This window comes from Pleurodeles waltl, chromosome 1_1, assembly GCF_031143425.1.
Source record: "Pleurodeles waltl isolate 20211129_DDA chromosome 1_1, aPleWal1.hap1.20221129, whole genome shotgun sequence".
Lineage (NCBI taxonomy): Eukaryota > Metazoa > Chordata > Amphibia > Caudata > Salamandridae > Pleurodeles > Pleurodeles waltl.
The window spans coordinates 799,695,857-799,710,546 of record NC_090436.1 but is presented as its reverse complement, the minus strand read 5'-3'; the positions used below and the strand labels follow the sequence as shown (position 1 = coordinate 799,710,546).

The following is a 14,690-nucleotide window of genomic DNA, read 5'->3' as shown; positions in this document are numbered from 1 at the left end:
CTTTATCCTGATATAAATAACAAGCATCAATTAATTAAATCAATTCTATACGATTTACAGACAACTTAATTTAAGGAGTCAATTGCGGCAGATACAATGTATTGCTAGGCCCGGTTAAAAACTTGCATACCAACTCAATGGATAATTAGCCATGGCAGTTAAAGAAGAATTTCTTTAGTTATATTTTTAGGCTCGCTATGCGTGCTAATGTTCAAAAATGCAAAATCACACATTATTTCTTTGAAAGGATCAATGTACTTAAGCATACAGCAATTTACCAGTGTGTGCATGATGGTCATCAAACAAGCGCCTATGAACTGTGCACAAAAGTCACAACGTCTAGATACGCAGCCACTCATTATGAATGGCCTCTTAGTTCTGGTAGAGCCATTATTATGAAGATCTGAAGGAACAATACACATCTCTTTAATTTCACCAGAAGAAAACTGCCAAAATCTGTGTGTGAAAATACCGGGTGAGGGGAACTAGAATTACAGTCTCCTGGGTCCAAATTTTAATTTTGTAATTAGCCAGATTTTCCCCACCCTCAAAATTATCGGGATGGAGGGCCACTATTAATGAGAGCCAAAGTATTGAAGAGGTGATATAAACATACAAATGATGACTACCTTACCGTATAGCACTGAATAAAGGCCTGCTTATCTATCTATAGGAGTACAAGTGTTAAGAGCACATTGCAAAGAATTAGGCTCCAATTTACTTTTCAACAATTAGAAGTAAGGGAGCCCATTATTTTTTGCAACCTTTGCAAAATTTTGTAAAGTGGTGAAGGCTGCTAAGTTTTGTGCTTTGCAGAAGACGCGTGAAATGCTAAGTGAATGGTTATACGTAATATACATAGTTCATAAAAAACAGTATTCTTTTCATATGCAACCCTACTGTGTGTAGGAAAATACTGCAAAAGTTATATCCAAACAGAAAAATTCTGCAAAGATCTTTTCAGTGCACATAGAAAAGCTTTGTAAAAGGTAAACTAGAAATACTCTGCATAAGTTTTCAAGTTTGGCTTGATTTCAGAGGGGACACAATCTGGCAATGTGGAAAAATGTACCTCGAGCAAATGCCATCCTGGAGATTTCGCAAATACTGGGAACTTTGCAAAATGTTGAACTTAAAATAAATATTTTGCACACCACTACTTGAGAACAAAGAAGACTGAGGAAAGTTCCCACCTCACAATTTCAGCTGCTAAATATCCACCCAGAAGCTTTATTTCTCCCACAGCACAGCCCTAAACAACGGGGTTAAAAGCATTTTTGATTGTTTACATCCATGACATATGGCTGCTTTCTGGAAACAAAATCACATTCAAAGTAACCTTTTACGGGGGACCGTTTAAGACAAAATACAGGTACATGCTGCTTTGCTGGTTGTCTCTTGATTCTGAAGAGAAATTTATCGACAAAAGGATGCAGAAAAACGCAGAGTGAAAGAGAACTTTTTTTCTTACATACCTTTTTTTTTTTTTTTAAGGTTTCGTCTGCACTGTACTTGCTCGGTGATTGTAAAATCTCTTGTAAACAAAAAAAAACAACAAAAAAAAAAAAACACAAAAAAAACAAGCTTCCAACCCACCCACTACTTTACTGACCATCGGCTGGCACCAAGGCCACTTCTCCTTGCTTATCATTGGGCAGAGCCTCCTTCCCCTTTCTCTACAGTTCTTCTGTTCTTCCACGCTTCCACGCCAGTTCTTCCAGTCTTCATTGGAGCTTGGTTGAAGTACTGTTTCCTGCCCATAACCAGTGTCCTTCCACTTGCCACCCACTTGCAGAGGTACTTATTTTTTAATTTTTAACTAGCACTCCATGAGAGTGCATGTGTTTCAAGACTCACTCCATCTCTCCCCGTCCTTTCCATTCACCTCCTCAGCTTGTTTCATCCCCTATCCCTCCCAACCCCCTCCCGCTTCATCCTTGCATGCCCCCTCCCTCCTGCTTCATCCTTGCATGCCCCCTCCCTCCTGCTTCATCCTAGCATGCTCCCACCCAATCCTGCTTGGTCCTAGCATGCTCCCTTCCCCTGCTGCTTCGTCCTTGCATGTCCCCCAATTCGCTCCCTCCCACTTCATCCTAACAGGCACCCCCCCTACTTCATCCTTACAGGTCTCCCCCCCTTCTGCTTAATCTTTAAAGACCCCCCCCCCCCCACACACACTCTCCCACTTCATCCTTGCAGGCACCCTCCCTCCCACCTCTTCCTACTTTGTCCTTGCAACCCACCACCAGTCCAGCGTTCTTAATCTCCCCCTGGGTTGGCCGCTTTACTTTACTTCAGCAGCCCAGTCATTACTCTCCTGCAGTACTCTCCCAGACAGAACTGCAACCTGGAGCCCAGGCAGCTCCAAGAACCATAAATTAATATTTATATGTATTCTTTGTTTGATTATTTTCTTTCTTTCTGCAGCCCAGTCAAGAGTGCATGTACTTAAAGGCTCCCTCAATTCCTCACCATCGCTCCCACCTGTCTCCTGATCTAGTTACACAACCAAGCCCTGCTCTACCCAATAGAGCAAGGGTGGGTTGGTGGCAGCAAGCTCAGTTTTTGCTGTATGAGTCAAATAGGTTTCAGAAAGTCCAGGGGATGTCCTTAAGTGAGGACTACAATTTGTTTGCAGAATGGAAAACAAAACCATAACATCTTGCTGTTACTGTTGGTAAGCAGATAGATTTCTGTTACAGCAGCTGTTCACGAAACGGAGTTCCCTGAGGTAGGCTGCTAATGATTTGGGGGAAGAATGTGTTTTCTTTTCTTTGAAAGTAAGCTGTTGGACGCAGACACCCTCATCTCTGGCAGAAGGAAATTGTTGACAAAATGTAGAGAGCTATTGGTGAAGCTGACAATTGACACCAGTGGTCAGCCCCTCCAGCCAGTCTCGTCCTGGTTATGTAGGGAGAAGCACACCTTAGTGGCCCTGAAGTCCTTGTGTGCAGCATTTAGTTGGGGAAAAAACACACAGCAAGAAAGCAATGTGGGGAAAGAAGTACTAGGGCAAGCGCATCATGGAGGTGGGTGAAGGAGAAGCACACGAGTGAGAGAGAGTATCATGGAGTGTAGAGGGGGGAAAAAGAAGCACATGAGACATCTGAAAAATACATGCAGTTTTCTGGAGTGCATAAGATAAATGTAGTTCCCTAAAGAATGAGCATTGGAAGGACACAAATCGGGAAGGCTCCAGGGGTAGGACCGACACAACAAAGACAAGGTAAGCCATCAAATAAGAAGCAGGCAAGCGAGTGACAGTAAATCAAACCAACGTAAGTAATGGGTAAGCCCACAGTATGTCTTTTGCACCCAGACTGTCTGGTAGGTTCAACTTAAGTGTAACAACAACTCTGGTTTGACATCACTAGAAACAAATGTCACTCAAGAAACATTTACCATACAATCATTTCTCTGGTCTTTTTAGCATCATTTCCTTGCCTGCCATTTTTATTTTTCAACCATATGTTTTCGATTAAATGAGCTTACCAGAACAGCAGCCATCGGCTTTCACGTCACATGCAAAGCAGAGCTGTTCAGCATCTCGTCAAAACAAATGCTAGCAAAACAAATTTCAATATTTTTTTTGCTTCTTACTTTTCTGAATAATATCAAGCGGCAATGCTTCATTGTGCATTCCAGCTGTAGGTACACAGAGGTCTTAGGCAATTCCATTTCACATATTACCTTGATGGACTTCTTGTAGTCTTATACTTTTGCTCACACTCTCACAACTGGTTGAGAATTGCCTGTGCTGGCAGACAGGCCTGGAAAGCATTTCTCCAAAAGAATGCTGTTGCTTTATGAAAGCCCATAGAATCTCCAATAGAATGATTTTATTTTAAGCAGAGGCATATGCCAAGACCAGCCAGCCAAGTGGGCAGCCCTTGCTCGCTATTAACCTATCAGGACCAAGTCTCACCATTACCATAACAACTTTCTCCTGCCAGACCCTGCCACCTTAAAACCATTAATCACCAATCCAAAGGTGAAACAATTCACAAGGCCTATCAGCCTTCAATACTGCACTGCCAGATAAGCAGATTCTTCACCCCACATTAAGAATCCTTTCAGCGAATATCTTCTTGGGCATCTAAAACTAAAGGAAGGCACAGAAAAGGATGCCACCTGTTAGGGGAGGGAAGGATCCAGGGGTAGAAACCCTGGTCTCAGGAACAACATACTGGATGCTTCATTAACTATACACCATGCTACATTCCTCTCCACATCATGTACACTTACACGTCAAACATGACAAACACACAAAGCCTCATGTACACCCCACTTACATGCATACCCTATCTACACAACACAGTCCTTCACAGCTATGACATTGGAGATAACCATAAAACACAACCTGGACACACTGTTCATTACAGAAATATGGCGCAAACCAGGATTTATGTACACCTTAGATGTAATTTCTTCTATCTCCCACCTCATATGGGCTAATGGCAGAGACAAGACAGATTAATGCAGTCTGCTATACATTCACAAGACTCTACATCTTTACATAACCAGCAATACTTAAATTATTAATGATACTCACCTGCCACTCATGAGTGCCCGGGGCATTTTCAATCTGATCTAAAGAATCACCCCCAAACCTAACAAAGACTTGAATGGAGAAATGTCAGACCTCATCACTACTGTCTCTAGTAAGTTCACCAATTTTACATTCCTTTGAGACTTCATCCTATCCGAAGATTCAAGCTCTACATCAACGAAATAATCCTATTATACATTTCGTAACATACAAGTAATCAAGAAACACAAGCATTCCTAAACACCTTAAAGGAAATACCCTTGACCTCATCATAACCAACTCATCTTCAACTACATACATTCAAGTCCCAGATATTCCTGAAACGTCTGTCTCGCAATAAACATTTCCATCCTTTACACCACACTAGTGCACCAAAGTTAGTGAAAAAGAGAAAATAAACATATCACTCCTTCAAATACTTCTCCATGGACTCTCTTACAAGAACTCATCATGGTTTCCAACTTTCATCAGCCTACAGCATACACCAACACATTCGTCAATGTATGCAAAACTGGCCTAAAAAACTAAACCGACCTAAACACGTGATCAAAATCTGAATTCACTAGAAAATGATAAAAGAAGCAGAAAATCAATACCTCCACTGCCTTCTCTGAATGACCCAATCACAAAAATCTCAGAGAATGTTGTGGGCGAGGGTGTTTAAGAGCATCAATGCCCCACACAAGCTACAGGCTACTCAGAGGAACCAAGCATCCTGGAAAACCTGAAGACAGTGGGAGCAACACAGAAGGCAGCTGCAAACCCTAGGCTGATGAGGCACTAACTAGGTTAGAGGAGCAAATTCATACAGTTACCAACACTGTCCTTAACATTAAAACCCAGGACCCAGCAAGAACACTATTATCTAGTAGCAAGGTATAAATAAGCAAACTGCACTTCTTGTTGAGAAACCCCTGATGAACACACACATTGCACCAAATGACCACCATGCTCCACGCTCCATTTGCTACGGGAAATAGCAGGTGATAGAAAACCCCGTCTGTAGTAAGTGATCCTGACCTCACACAGATAGCGGATGACTAAAATTGTGTTAACACTAAACCGAATGCTGCAAAAGAATCTGTGGGCATATTCTCTTCCAGCAAAGGAGAACTCATGATACAGAACACAGGGATGAGTAAAGCACCTCAGAAGGGAATCATAAGAGCCATGGAAGAAAAGAAACGAGTACATAACAGAGGATAAAACAAGCAAACTATCATATAGGAAACACACAGAAAAAACTCTGGGGATCTGAGACACATCGACCCACCTAAGGTAGTAATAATTTTCAAGATTTCAACATGCATCAAAGAAGTCTGCCACTGGGTTGTAACGCTAGACCCACTGCTGAAAGATAAGGAAGTGATTGTGCACGCCGATGGCTGGAAAGAATAGGATCTCATTTGAAGGTGGAAGAATCCTACACAAGGAGCCTATTCCATGAATTATGCCACATATGCTCTACAAGAAGGTGAAAGGTATCGTCTATTATGAAAGTTGACTACATAGGGATCAATGATCCCCCACAGAGAAATCAAATGATGAATGCATCAATCTTGCTACATACAAAAACTCTAAATTAGTAAAGAAAAACAATGTTCCAACACATATTAGGTACAAGAAGAGATCTTGAAGTCGAGCCCCTCACCAGCCAAACCAAAACCTTTGCGAAGACATTACACAAAACTATCTTAAGTGGAGTAACAGAAATCTACTTAAACCACACATATGGTTAGTTTAGAAAATTTGAATGAAAAGGTGGATGAGCTCCCAGAACTGACTGAATCTCTTGATGAGGCAGCCAGAAGGAAGCGTGCATAGCTAAATTAGAGGCATCTACACAATGAGAACCTGTTCAACTTTCAGAATTTAATTTCAGGATTTCTTAATTGAAGAAAAGACTTTTTTTTAAGGGTAAACTTTGGGATATATATTTTCAATTTTCCCTGCCCTGTCCTACATCACTGCCAGGAGACAGAAAGAGATGAAGCTACTGCACTTGAGTACATAAAGCTAGAGGCAACTGAATCAGTCGTGGCACTGGACAATTTGAAAGTGGTGTGGAATGGGTCCTTTCAAGTTTTGTATGAAGCAGAAGAGGCACACACTTTCCTGGTCCTTATTCAGAGACCCTGACCACCCAGTCTAAAACTAACCCTTTTGATTTTTAGGGCATGAAGGTATGTTTGATATTTTTGAACTAGTGTGACAGCCAATCACAAATTAAAATTTCATAGACATTCCACAAGGAAAGTGGGGGGAACCATGGAGTCAGCAAATCATCTCTCCTTTGGAAATGCCTCAATGTGCAATCCAAATTGCGCTGGCTAGGATGGGGCTACTGAGATTGTGTTGAACACAGTTCCACTCCCATACCATTAATAGGGAGGACTGGGTGGCGGTGGGCCACTGGGAGTAAAAAGGAATAGGTAAAAATAGAGATGAGAGAGAGGGAACCATGGAAAAATGAAAGTATACATACATCTACAAACGGAATCGGCAAGAATTAGTTCTTACGAGATTACTAATCTGCTTTCAGACTATAGCGCACCACAGAGACTTCTATCCTTCAAGAAGTCTAGTCACTGACCAGAATGACCCCAACCTCATGTTCCTACTGGACGTCTATACAGCCCTTGATAGATTCAACCACTGAACAAATCTCCACATCCGGGAAACACGCCTGGGTTTTGTAGATGTTCTTGCAATAATTCACCTCCTACATTGCCAACTGTCATCAACTTGTCCAGATGGGAGCCTTTGTATCTCAGAAACTGCATGCCTCTCGCAGAGTTTTCCAGGGCTTCATCTTGTCTTCTATCATCTTTAATCTCTATGTGTTAACACTTGATGTCCTAATCACCTATAACTTTAAGATTCTTTAATATGGTGACTACACCCAGCTCTACCTCAATCTCCATGACTCATTAAATCTAGAGAGTCAAAATCTGTCAGAATCTCCTCTAGAGAGTGCCTACCAAAAGTTCAACCCAGCGAAAACAGACTTCCTCTTGCTCGCCAGCCGCAACAAACCACCTCAGATTCAAACCACCCTGTCCACAATGAACCAGAACAGCTTTACCCCTCTTGGGCCCACCAAGGACAAGTCCTTCTGCCCCCCCCATGATGAGGCTGATGTTCAGAAATGCAGTTGGTTTTTCCCCGGGTCATTCTTTTAATTTTTAGGACCCCACTTTGACGCTCTACCAACTAAAGCCAGAAATGATCGAGCAGGGTTACTAGATCTACAGGCTATAGCTTTCCTACTATCAATTTGTTTTAAAACCTGTTGGCATCTTTAACTATATTAATGACCCCAATCTCCCACAAAAAGCATCTCTTAATGAAACATGCATGCAAGTGTCCCTAATTAATGTATGTTCACTACTTATTGCATCCAACCTTGACACTATAACGGAAATGTAGCTGAAACCTTGGTCAGCATTGGCAGTCTCTTATATCTGTCCTTCAGATTACTCTCTTTTATAGTCCGATTCTGCAGGAGATAAACGTCAGATAATCGCCAGATCATGAAGGAGAGAAGCGGTTTGAGCGTATTGATACGGATCTTAAGAACACCATCTCTTCTCAAGTTCAACCATTTCCTATTTACCTACTTTAACTGATGCAGAAGTGCTATTACTATTCCCTCACGAAGTGAACATTTCCTTTAAAAACAAACTACTTTACTCATGGTTCTACTTACTCCTTCCTAACCAAATTTAATGAATTACTGACAACTTTATTGTTTTAGGAAAGTTTAACATACATATGAGAAAGTCCAACAACAAACTTGCTATTATTGTAATACTTTAGCAGATTTAATACAGGTTTTGGCTCCTAGCAAGCTCACAGAAATTAAAGCTGCCCCTAAATTCTTGCCGTGGTTTAGCAGTGATCGGGACATTTTGAAGGAAGATGTTACATTTGCAAATGGTTGCGAAGCCATATATATGAATTCACTTTGAAAGTGGACTAGAAAAAGGCATTATTACCTTACGAGCGGGCCATTAAGAAGGAACAGCCTCATCGTTATTCAAGAATAGAATTAGCCAGTTACCAAAAAAGTGTTTACAATCTTGAACAAACATTCCTCAAACAGATCAAAAACTACAATCCCCCCCTGTTCTCAAGTTTCTAGTATTAAGATTGGCATCTTATTTCACTCAGAAAACAGATGAAATCATAGAAGAGATTGCCAAAGGACATTACATGCATACCTCAAGTAAGTCTACATCCATGCTGTTTAATTTTCTTTGGTCATCTTTCACCTAATTAGACCTTCCCTTTGTGCTTAAGCTTATATCATGTTACAGGTCAGGGTTGCCATTAGACCCTTCACAGTTAAACTTCTGATGGCGTTCCTTCTCACTCCATTGTTACAGGACATTTTAAATTCTTCCCTCACTACAGGACTGTTCCCTCTACTTTAAACAAAGTATGATTATGCCTCTACTTACTGAAAAAGCTTGACCTTAATCTCTTTTTGCCAGCCTATTACTTTGCAGAAAAAGTACGTTTGATGCCCATATGACAAAACAGCTTTGTTCTACTTGTTGGAACAAATGGCATTCTAGGTGATGGGGAGTCTGTTTTTGCCTCCAATGAAGCACTGAGTTGACAATGAATGAATAAATTAATGATGGGTTTTATAGAGCACAAAAGCTGCTATAACCGGACCGTCACAGTGCTAGTTGCTAAAAAAAAAATCCCTTAATGGACCTAGAGACTACATGAGGAGAAAGTAGAGGAGGATCAAAAACAATATCATATTTCTTTAAAGAGGTTGGTCTTCAGGCAGGCCTTGAAAATGGTCTCAGAACTAATGGTTCAAAGGTGATTCGGAAGGGAGTCCCACAGCTCAGGAACAGGAAAGAGAAGGCTCGGCCTCCAGCTCTTAATTTGTGTATCTTAGGGACGCACAACGAGTTTTAATGAGCCAACTGCAGGGTTCTGAGAGGTTGGTACTTTAGGACCTTGTTTTGAATATACTATAGACCCTTCTACTGCAACACCCTAAATGTAAATAGATGGGATTTGAATCTTATTCTTGGACCAACAGGTAGCCATTGTAGTGTCTTAAAGTCCAAACTGACTGAGTGACATCAAGGAATATTCAGCACCAACCATGCCACAGTGTTCTGTACTTTCCAACATCAAGTTGTGTATAGTCTGTCACCTCCAAGATGGCTGATTCAATGCTAAAGCCAGTGCAAAGACCAGACTTGTCAGGGGTGCAACAAATTATTTTCATCTATGAATTTGGCAATCTGAAGACCGACCAAACATACTAACATCTTCCATAGAACAGAAAGTAGAGAAAGGGGTCAGGAGTTACTCAGGTTTAGTGGGTCCAGGTTAGTCTTTTTTTTAGCAGTGGAAGCACCATTGCCTTTTTCCAGCTTGGGGGACGGATCCAGATTCTAGGGAGAGGCTAAAAAGACAGTTGCTTCATGGATTTAGGGCAGTGGCTGCCAACCTGTGGGCCGGGGAACCCTGGGGGTCCGAAAAGCCTCCTCAGGGGGTCCGCGACTGCTTAAAAATGTATTAATATTAGGTCCCAGCTATCAGTAATGACTCAGTGGGGGTCCCTGGGTTCCAATAATGATTCAGTGGGGGTCCCAGGCTCCAGTACTGATAAAAAAGGGGGTCCACAGAAGTCAAAAGGTTGGGAACCACTGATTTAGGGAGTTTCTCACATGCTTCAGAACACGTGGAGGGCAAACACTCAAGGGAGAGCCCAATCCAGCTTTTTGAATGATCGTGTCAGAGACTTTCAACAATATTTTCTTGAGAGAGGTTAGTTGGGGGGATTTATCAAAAACTGTTGGCAGTGATTGTTGTTTTCGAATGTGGAGTAAATGTTGTTAACTTTTCATGGAAGAAACGTGATAGATTGTTAAACTCCTGGGAGGTGGGAGTGGATTGGTTTCCCGCTTTTGGGTTTAGAAGCCAAACTACAATTTTGAATATAGTTCTCGGTGCATCTGCTGCTTCATCGATTTGTTTTGTAAACATGTGAGTTTTTGCCTTTCTAATATATTTCCTGAACTGTATAAGGACAGCTGCAGATGAATTTGTCCTGAGCTGTGAAATTGCATTGCTACTTCCTCTCTAGTTTTATAAGAAAATAAGTTACTTACCTGTAACTGTAGTTCTCCAGTATTGGAATCTTTCATAGATTCACATGCTTGAATCATTCCCCGTCGTCGAGATGGGAGTCCCCGGTATAATTTACACCAGTAGTGTCAAGATATAATAACAAAGAAAAAAAAGGCCTTAGGCCTCTTCAATTTAACAGTCTATCAGAGTCATTTTGTGAAAAGGACCGAACTTGAGCATCCACCAATCAGGCGACAGCACCCTCTAGAATCCTCCTGAGAGAAGCTCCAGCACCTCAGATTTTCCAAGCACAAGTGCGTACAATATAGGAAAAAAGAGAGAGAGAGAGAGAGGTGAAGTGAGCTTCTCCGGGGAGGCGGGTGGGTCGCATGTGAATCTATGAAAGATTCCAATGCTGGAGAACTACAGTTACAGGTAAGTAACTTATTTTCTTACTCCAGTATTGGAACTTTCATAGATTCACATGCTTGAATCAGAGTAGAGAGCAGTAGCTATGCACATTGTAGTATAATAACATATTTGATCGAAAACACCTTGATACATGAAACCTCATTATATTCCTGTATATAAATCTATATCACTATAAAGGTATATATATATATATACACACACATACATATATATATATAAATATATATACACATATAGATATCCAGAATGACAAAGCAAAAAGTATCCCAAAACACGTATGTAATATGAATACTATCATTAAAAATGACCACTTTTCTGTCTGTCAGAATGTTCTGTTATTCTTGTTTACTTCTTTTTTTTTTAATTGTGCAAGCAAATATAAAGGATATAAACAATGTGCATACCTGTTCTAGGATGGAGGGATGGAGAAGAGATGGCTCACCTTCACCTGAAGAGATTCCTGAGAACCGCTCGACCCACTGCTACCTCTCCCCGAGATAGAGATTCCAAGCAGTAGTGTTTTGTGAATGTATGACAGCTCCTCCATGTTGCTGCCCTACAAATGTCTTGTAGTGAAACTCCGGCGAACAGCGCCGCTGACGATGAGACTGCCCTCGTGGAGTGAGCATGTACAGGTGAGTGCAGAGGTTTGTCCGCTGCTTGATGGCAGAAGCGAATGGCAGAGGCGATCCATCTGGAAATACTCTGCTTGGAGAGTGGATGACCTTTCCTAAGAGCACTGTATGCCACGAATAGCTGATTAGAGCGTCGAAAAGATCTAGTCCTGTCCAAATAGAATTTAACTCATCTTTTAACGTCTAAGGAGTGTAATGCCCTCTCAGCCGGAGTGGATGGATGAGGAAAAAAGGATTTGAAGACTAAAGGTTCATTGATGTGAAAGTCTGAAGGAACCTTTGGAATAAAATGCGGGTTAGTGCGCATTAGCAGTCTGTCATGTTTAAGCTGTAGGAATGGCTCTTGAATGGAGAGAGCTTGCACCTTGCTGACTCGCCTAGCTGATGTGAGAGCTACCAATAAAGCAACCTTCCATGAAAGGAACTTGAGAGAAGCACAATGGATCGCTCAAACGGATGTTTCATCAGTTGTGCTAAGACGATATTTAGGTTCCATGAAGGAGGTGGTGGTCTGAAAGGAGGTAAAACTCTGAAAAGCCCCTTCAAGAACCTCTTAATCAGACGAGAGGAGTAGAGTGAGGGTGAAGCATCCGAAAGTCTGTATGCAGCTATCGCTGCTAGGTGAACTTTAATGGAAGAATGTGCCAGGCCAGCTTGAGCTAGCTGCAATAGGTATGGTAATATTTCCTCCGGTGGTGAGACCAAAGGGTTAATCTGTCATTGATGACACCAGACACAGAATCGTCTCCATTTACAATAATACGTTTTATTGGTGCTATCCGCTCTGGCTTTTGAAAAAATATCCCTAAACTCCTGTGGGATATTCAAATGTGCGAACTCCCTGTGGCCAGGACCCATGCTGATAAATGCATCGACTTCGGATCCGGGTGCCAAACCTGGCCATTGTTCATTGTCAACATTTGGGGAAACGGCTCCAGCGGAATGTGAGGCTTTATTGACAGAAGAAGAAGTTCCGCGAACCAATGCTGACGCAGCCAGTATGGAGCTATTAATATCAGAGTGCACAGCTCTGCTTTCATCTTCGTGAGGACCCGTGGGATCAACGGAATTGGAGGAAAGGCGTAAGCAAAGATGTCTGACCAGACTATCGAAAACGCATTCCCCCAAGATCCCTTCTGGTGATGCCAACTTGCGAAGAACTGGCATTTGGCGTTGTGCTTGCTTGCAAACAGGTCTACTGTCGGTGTTCCCCACAGGGAAAAAAGGTGGTTCACTATTGACTGATCTAGCTCCCACTCGTGGCAGCTCGACTTCTGCCTGCTGAGTGCATCTGCTGTCTTGTTGTCTATTCCCGGCAAGTGTACCGCTGATAATGTGATGCCTTGCTGCGAGGCCCAATTCCAGATTCTCTGGCCTTCTCTGAAGAGAGTGAGAGATCTTGTGCCTCCTTGTTTGTTGAGGTAATGCATCGTGGTGGTGTTGTCCGTCCTTATTACCACTTGCGATCCTGAGATCTTGGGAAGAAAAGCCTGTAATGCCAGGCGCACTGCTCTGAGCTCCAGCCAATTGATATGCATTGATGCCAGATGCGGTGGCCATTTGCCACTTATTTGCAGATCCTGTAGCACAGCCCCACAGCCTTCCAGGGATGCATCCGTTGTTATGGTCCACGGAGCTGGCTGCTGTAGAAACGAAAGGCCGATTGATAGATGATGCCTTAGAGACCACCATCTCAGAGCCCTGAGCATTGTTGGAGTTATGTGTATCTGATCCTCGAAAGTGCCTGACACTTGGAGCCATTGACAATTCAGTTGCTCCTGCAAGGGGCGCATCTTTAGATGCATAGAGGACCTAGAGGTATGCATGAAGACATCATGCCCAACAGAGACTTGAACAGACGGACAGTAACCTTGCTTCTTTTCTGTATGGAATTTGTTAGAGTCAGTAACCTTTGTTGCCTCTCTAAGGTGGGACATGCAATGGTGGATTGTGTGTCCAGTTTTGCCCCTAGAAAGGTAATGTTGCGTACTGGTAGAGGCTTGGATTTTTCCCAGTTGATGGCGAGTCCGAGGTTGGTTAGTAAGGAAACTCACTTTCTTGTTGATCTGTCAGCTCCTGCGTAGGTCTTTGCCTTTATCAGCCAATCGTCTAAGTATGGAAAAATGTGGTGTTTTCTCCTTCGGAGAAAGGCTGCGATTGGTGCTAGACATTTGGTAAATATTCTGGGAGCTGATTTCAGCCCGAAAGGAAGGACACAGAATTGAGAATAGCTGCCGGCTACAGTGAATCTCAGGTATTTTCTGTGGGCCAGGTGGATGGGTATGTGGAAGTATGCGTCTTTCAGGTCTAGCGTAGACAGGAAATCTCCCTGGTTGAGACGCAGGAGGACATCTTGTAGGCTGATCATACGGAACGATTGCTTTTTTAAGTAGGCATTTAGCTCCCTTAAATCAAGGATCGGCCTCCAATCCTTCCACTTTTTCCGAATGAGGAAGAACCTGTGTAGGAAGTTGGCTCTGTATGTACTATTTCAAAGTAAGAAATAGCACGCACAGAGTCCAAGGGTTCCCTTCAGGTCCTGGGGGCTGCGGGTGCAGTGTCTTTACCAGGCGTCGGGTCTTTGAAGCAGGCAGTCGCGGTCAGGGGGAGCCTCGGGATTCCCTCTGCAGGCGTCGCTGTGGGGGCACAGGGGGGTCAACTCTGGCTACTCACGGTCTCGTAGTCGCCGGGGAGTCCTCCCTGTGGTGTTTGTTCTCCACAAGTCGAGCCGGGGGCGTCGGGTGCAGAGTGCAAAGTCTCACGCTTCCGGCGGGAAACGTGTGTTGTTTCAAAGTTGCTTCTTTGTTGCAAAGTTGCAGTCTTTGGGGAACAGAGCCGCTGTCCTCGGGAGTTCTTGGTCCTTCGAGATGCAGGGTAGTCCTCTGAGGCTTCAGAGGTTGCTGGACCCTGGGAACGCATAGCTGGAGCAGTGTCTTTAGAAGTGGGGAGACAGGCCGGTAGAGCTGGGG

At 42.9% G+C, this 14,690-nt stretch overlaps 1 protein-coding gene across 2 annotated transcripts in view; it reads right to left on the bottom strand.

Annotated features, from left to right (window-relative positions):
• Positions 1 to 14,690, bottom strand: part of TUT7 (terminal uridylyl transferase 7) — a 1,097,449-nt gene that overhangs the window by 253,730 nt on the left and 829,029 nt on the right. The gene's annotated exons all lie outside the window — the stretch shown is intronic.